Source organism: Podarcis erhardii, assembly GCF_964252035.2.
Source record: "Podarcis erhardii genome assembly, chromosome: 5".
In the NCBI taxonomy this organism is placed as follows: Eukaryota; Metazoa; Chordata; class Lepidosauria; order Squamata; family Lacertidae; genus Podarcis; species Podarcis erhardii.
The window spans coordinates 12201134-12208307 of NC_138509.1; the positions used below are offsets into that span (position 1 = coordinate 12201134).

At 47.1% G+C, this 7174-nt stretch overlaps 1 protein-coding gene across 1 annotated transcript in view; it reads right to left on the reverse strand.

Moving 5' to 3' along the window:
* The window catches only part of TMEM72 (transmembrane protein 72), a 142355-nt gene that overhangs the window by 62479 nt on the left and 72702 nt on the right, over positions 1–7174 (reverse strand). The gene's annotated exons all lie outside the window — the stretch shown is intronic.

A 7174-nucleotide genomic window follows, 5' to 3' on the forward strand; every position in this document is an offset into this window, starting at 1 on the left:
GATCAGAAGGTTGGCGGTTCAAATCCCCACGACGGGGTGAGCTCCCGTTGCTCGGTCCCTGCTCCTCCCAACCTAGCAGTTCGAATGCACGTCAAAGTGCAAGTAGATAAATAGGTGCCACTCCGACAGGAAGGTAAATGGCGTTTCCGTGCGCTGCTCTGGTTCACCAGAAGCAGCTTAGTCATGGTGGCCACATGACCCGGAAGCTGTACGCTGGCTCCCTCGGCCAATAAAGCGAGATAAGCGCCGCAACCCCAGAGTCGGCCATGACTGGACCTAATGGTCAGGAGTCCCTTTACCTTTATCTTTTATTATGTGTGCTATTAGTTATATTGATGCCTGATTATTTAGCAGAATTAAATATAAATATAACACAGGAAAACATCAATTATTAAAAGCTTCCCTATACAGGGTGGCCTTCGGATGTCTTCTAAAAGTCAGGTACTGTAGCTGTTTATTTTCTTGACATCTGACAGGAGGGTGTTCCACAGGGAGGGCGCCACTACTGAGAAGGCCCTCTGCCTAGTTCCCTATAACGTCACGGCTCTCAGTGAGGGAACCACCTGAAGGCCCTCGGAGCTGGATCTCAGTGTCTGGGCTGAACGATGGGGGTATACTCCTTCAGATATACAGTCATACCTTGGAAGTCGAACGGAATCTGTTCCGGAAGTCTGTTTGACTTACAAAGCATGCCTTCCGATTGGCTGCAGGAAGCTCCTGCAGCCAATCAGAAGCCGCAGAAGCCCCATCGGACATTCGGCTTGCAAAATAACATTCGAAAACTGGAACAGTCACTTCCAGGTTTCGATCGTTCGGAAGCCAAAACATTTGAGAACAAGGCTATTTGACTTCCAAGGTACAACTACTGGGCTGAGGCCATTTAGGGCTTTAAAGATCAGCACCAACACTTTGAATTGTGCTCGGAAACATACTGGGAGCCAATGTAGGTCTTTCAGGACCGGTGTTATATGGTCTCGGTGACCACTTGCAGTCACCAGTCTAGCTGCCGCATTCTGGATTAGTCGTGGTTTCTGAGTCACATTCAAAGGCAGCCCCACGTAAATTGCATTGCAGTAGTCCAAGCAGGAGATAACTAGAGCATGCACCACTCTGGCGAAACAGTGAACAAGCAGGTAGGGTCTTGGCTGGGGTACCAGATGGAGCTGGTCAACAGCTGCACTGGACACAAACTTCTCAAACAAGGCATTTCATTAATGGCCTTAAAAACAGTTGGTCTCTCATCCTCCTGCAAGGAAGTGTCCAGTCTCATGTGACCATTCCACCCATGGCTGCTTTCATCAGAGAGGATGGGCAAGAGTCAGGAACACAAAGCAATCAGCCATGCAAGTATCTCGCCCACATTTACAGACGGAAGGAGCTGGGAAGTATCCAATAAAGATGCACAAAGATGGAAGGACACATCACCATCACCAGCAATTGAAGAATGACTATTAAATGACTATTAAAACTAACAGACTTGTGTAATCAGAGAACTGACATGTGTAATCAGAGAAAAGTCATTTGTTAAAGATTGGAAACCTCTCATAGACTTTTGGCACGAGAAAGAAAATGAAATAATGACATTTGGATTTGCGGATTGAAGATAATGTTTGTCTATATAAAGTGGTTTTGTGGGGTTTTATGGAATTGGACGACGTGAATACTGTGTTGTTTTTATATAGCAGACAGATGAAGAATCAGAAGTTCTTTACTTTCTGAATCTTACATTTCTATCTTTCTCTTTTAATCTCTTTTCTATTGTTTTCATTACAGTCAAACCTCGGTTCCTGAACGCCTCAGTTTTGGAACGTTTCAGCTCCCAAATGCTGAAAACCCAGAAGTACTGTATTTTTTGCTCTATAGGACGCACCGGACCATAGGACGCACCTAGTTTTAGAGGGGGAGAACAAGAAAAAAATTCTCCCCCTCTCTGCTCAGTGCCCCTTCAGCGAAGTGGCAGGAGAAATGGAGCGCCTTCTATTTCTCCCCCCACTTGGCTGAAGGGGCGCTGCGCAGCTCTCCCTCTCTGCTGAAGCCAGGAGAGTCTTGTTCTCCTGGCTTCAGCGAAAGGAACCTGAAGCCTACGGAGCGCAGCGGGAACTTGCGCTGCGCTCTGAAGGCTTCAGGCGGCTATCCCTGAAGCCTGGAGAGGGAGAAGGGTCGGTGCACTCCAGGCTTCAACAAAAGCAACGCGAAGCCTCCGGAGCGCGGAGGGAGCACTCCCTCTGCGCTTTGGAGGCTTCACGTTGCTATCGCTGAAGCCAAGGAGCCTGCATTCGCTCCATAGGACGCACACACATTTCCCCTTAATTTTTGGAGGGGGAAAAGTGCGTCCTATAGAGCGAAAAATACGGTGTCTTCCGGAATGGATTAAGTTCAAAAACCGAGGTACCACTGTATTATTATTCTTTCTTTCTTTCTTTCTTTCTTTCTTTCTTTCTTTCTTTCTTTCCTCTCCCCTTTTTTGTGTTTCTATTGTATCTATATAAAAGTCTTTGCTTGGTTAAAAAACGGAAAAAGATATCAAGTTTTGTATTTTTCTCTATAATCCTTAATAAAGTTTATTTTTTAACAAAGAAAGTATCCGTAACAGAACAAGCAGGCCCCTCAGGCACATTAACTGGCTCCAGAAATCATCCTGAACTAGAATGTATGGGAAGTGATTTTATCTGCATTGTGTTTTGCAAAGCTGTCACGCTGGAACTTCAAGAGCTCCTCTTCACCTCCATGAAGACTAAGAGGTGACCAGTTATGTCTAGGTGGTCTTAGCTGTTTTGCTATGTGCATCTGCTGCGTTAACTGCAGGTGTTGGCAGGTGAGCTGGGCTTGCACAGATGCTGATTTGTGGAGCTATGCAAGTTTCACTGCAGCAACACAATTAGGCCCTGGCAGGCTGGCCAAGTCTATTGGATTAGTTCCCAGCAGATTTGTTCCTGAAAAAGCATGCCACATGCATGGAAAGGGCTCGCTTATGGAACAGATGTTTGGTTCTCTGGGAAGGCAGAAAAGCAGAGAAGGTTGAGGAAGGGAGACCTTAGCCCAAAAGGCTGAGAAGCAATGGACTAAGCTTATCTTGGTTTCTATCCCACTGCAAATCAACATTATTCTCTGTTTACATTTATATTGGGAAGCTGAGAAAGGTCTCTCCACCCCACGGTCAGTCTGCATTTCTTAGTGCAGAAAGTACTGCTCTGATGTGTAGAGAGCTTTCCTATTCTAATTAATTCAAGAGGGTTCTGGAAGCTTCTGTGTGCAAAAGAAGCAAGCAGAAGGTTTGTGATGTTTGGGTTATTCCTTCAGAGAAGCTGAGTACAACTGGCTTAAACTGGTTCTGTTATCTCTTCTGTCAAGGTCATGCTGACTACAAGAAGAAGCCAGAAGGAGCCTGAGTTTCACACTTTCTCTTTGTATCTCTTTTCCTTCTAGTGTGGTGTTTTGCTTGGTGTTAAGGTTTTAGACCACCTAGCAGTTCAAAGGACACGGGTGGCGCTGTGGGTTAAACTACAGAGCCTAGGACTTGCCATTCAGAAGGTCGGCGGTTTGAATCCCCATGACGGGTTGAGCTCCCACTGCCCAGTCCCTGCTCCTGCCCACCTAGCAGTTCGAAAGCACATCAAAGTGCAAGTAGATAAATAGGTACCACTCCGGTGGGAAGGCAAACGGCGTTTCCGTGCGCTGCTCTGGTTCTCCAGAAGCAGCTTAGTCATGCTGGCCCATTACCCGGAAGCTGTACGCTGGCTCCCTCGGCCAATAAAGCAAGATGAGCGCAGCAACCCCAGAGTTGGCCATGGCTGGACCTAATGGTCAGGGGTCCCTTTACCTTTAGCAGATCGAAAGCACGTCCAAGTGCAAGTAGATAAATAGGTACCGCTCCGGCGGGAAGGTAAACGGAGTTTCCGTGCGCTGCTCTAGTTCTTCAGAAGTGGCGTAGTCATGCTGGCCACATGACCCGGAAGCCATCTGCGGACAAACGCCAGCTCCCTCTGCCTATAGAGTGAGATGAGCACGCAACCCCAGAGTCGTCTGCAACTGGACCTAACGGTTGGGGTACCTTTACCTTTAAGGTTTTAGACTTATTATAAGTTATTGTAAGTTTAAGTCCGCTGTAACTGGATTCCTTATGGACAGTGCCAATCCTGAATGTGACCATTATGCTCATTTGCCTTCAGTACCAGTAAAGCTCTGCTGGATGAGATATTAATTGCCTCCTGTCTATTTTTGGGGAAATCCTGCCACGTGTTTAAGTTGTTACTCTGCTAACTATACGCTGGATTCTGTTTTGGGTCAATAGTGAGTAGAATTTCATGACACCAACTTCGCACAACCTTGTCTCATGCCCTCCAACTTTTCTCCAATGGAAATGGGGTCATCCAATTCCATACATTTCTCTGATGAAAGCAGAGACATCCCTTCCAACATTTCTCCGATAAAAATAGGGATATCCTTAGGAAAAGCGGGACATTCCAGGATGAAATCAGAAACCAGGACTGTCCCTGGAAAATAGGGACACTTGGAGGGTCTGCAATGTGTGCCTTTTGTCCATGTTCTTTTGTGTTCATCTGCACAAGCCCCCTTCAGACATGACAGTGTTCACTCCCCATTGAAATCCAGTTAAATAATATTTGGAATGTGGCTCTGTCGGAACCCCTTACACGCCACAGAACGGTAAGTAAAGGCTCTTCAGGGATAGACACTTTTGGTGAGATTTAGCTTCCTTTCTTTACTTTATAAATGTGACAGAAGATACTTTTATTCCACGCACAACACAAGAATCTCTGTGGAAAGAATGCTTGAATTGATAATGCATAAATAAACATATTACTTGTGCACTGAAGAAGCTACGGTAGTTATATGTTGTTCTTGTATTTACAGGAAAACCAATAAAAATTGCCGTATTTTTCGCTCTATAAGATGCACCAGACCACAAGTTTTTGGAGGAGGAAAACAAGAAAAAAAAATATTCTGAATCTCAGAAGCCAGAACAGCAAGAGGGATCGCTGTGCAGTGAAAGCAGCAATCCCTCTTGCTATTCTGGCTTCTGGGATAGCTGCGCAGCCTGCATTCGCTCCATAAGACGCACACACATTTCCCCTTACTTTTTAGGAGGGAAAAAGTGAGTCTTATAGAGCAAAAAATACGGTATTTGGGGGGAGGATGTGATGGTTTTCACTGCATGGCTACATAATAGCTTTTTTAATCACGAGGGAAAAGTCCTGAATGTCAGATGTAGCAAAGTGGGTTAGTTGGACCTACTGAGTTTCTGCATTTGTTAAAGGTGCAGAGCCTGTCTCAAGAGCAGTGCTTTTTTGGGGGGGGGGGACGCAGGGGTACGCATAACCCTAAACATTTTATGAATCTTTGTACTTTTGTCCATCTTCTGTATTTTTTTTTACCGATTTGAACTATAAAATGGTGATTTTCTTGAGTCAAAATGAGAGTACCCCTAAACATTTTTTTAAGGGAAAAAAAGCACTGCTCAGGAGAAAAGGTGGTACCTGTAATTCACTGTACCATCTCGGAGGCTAACAACAGACAGAAAAGTGCTGCAACCTAATGTGTTGTGCCCGGTTACATTTCCCACTCCCAGAATAGAACATTCCCTCTCAAAACACGGTGCATGTTTTGATACGGAGAGCTGCTCTGGAAGATGGTTCCCCCACCCCAACAGAGTGGTGCTTCTTTCCACTACAATCCAAATTGCGGCACATCCGGTGCATAGTTTTTGCAACTAATTCCAGGTCCAAAGGAGAGGGATGCTCTGGTGTTACTTAGAAAGCCACCCCCGACCTAAAGAGGGGGTGGAGTTGCGGGCTCACGCCCCCATCAGCAATCTCGCGGGGCTGGCGTCAGCCCCGCGAGAAGCAGGGATTCCCCAGCTCATTAATATTCACCGCCCACAGCGACAGCCAATCAGCTGGCGCTGGGGGCGGGCCTCCCGGGGTTCACTTAAGGTCAGGGCAGCCCTGGCTCGCCCCTTTTCGTTCCCACAGCAGTAGCGGTTTCCCACCCACCCGCCCTCTAGGTTTGCATTTGGACTTTGCTATGGGCTTCGGCTGGTCGCCGCATGGGGCCGGGTAGGAGTTTTTCCATTTGGCTAATTGGCTGTATTTGGAAGCCACTTGGTTTTTTTCACCTACCTCGTAGCAAAACGTCACAACTCCTGGTTTTGACGGTTAGGCATTGGCAGGGGTATTGTTATGGAAATGAGGTTGGGGGGGAGGAACGCCATTACCTCCCCCAAAGCTTGAAGGGTAGTTCGTTAAAGGACTCCGGGGGGCGTCGCCTCGTCTGAAACCTACGGAGGCTAGGGCCTAAAGCGCGCCCCCGAGCGGTAACCCCCTGGGGAGCGCCCCAGGGATGTGCATCTCGGGGGCTCCTCCGGTTAGTGCTTAACCCTTCCCGGTTAGACCGGATAGTCTGGTAGGGCCAATGCCTAAAGCCAATACCGCTCTTTCCTGTAATCAATAAAGTTGTGGCCATTTTCGCCCATTAACCTTAAATTCGGCGTCCGGTGTCTTTATTTACTTCATCTTTGGGATGGGGCGGGAATTGCCACGCAATGGCCTCTGCCTGCTGGACCTTGATAGTAAACAGGTTTGGCAAAGACTTGTTGTCCTCCAGATATCATTGGATTACAACTCCCATCAGCACCAACCAGCATAACCGAGGGTCAGGGATGATAGGAGTTGTAGTCCAACAACTTCTGAAAGGCACCACATTGACTACCCTTGGAACGGACAAACCAAGCTCCCTACCTAATGGACCCAAGTTAGCTTCAGCTTGGGTTTGCTTGCCTAGATTTTTTTGGTGGAGACAGAAGCCAAGTCTCAAGATACCGGAGCTTGAGTTAGTGTAATATGGCAGCCTTTTGCTCAGGTCTGGAGGGGCAAAGAGCTGGGATGAGAGGGACCAGGTCCAAGTTTCACATCCTCTGCATGGCTGAGGGAAACCAGGTCCCTTAAAACTGCGCCTAGAAGCAGTAACAAGAAGTAATGAATTGTTTAACGAAAGCTGAATGGTTCGTTCACCTCAGAAAAGGCATCTTTGCTTCATGATGGACTGTTCTGCTCTTACAGGCCTTCTGGAAATAGTCTCTTCCATCCCAACAGCTTCCCATGGAACATACCCAGTCATACAGGCTTGAGAACCACAGTGAGGGAAGAAAGGGAAAGGA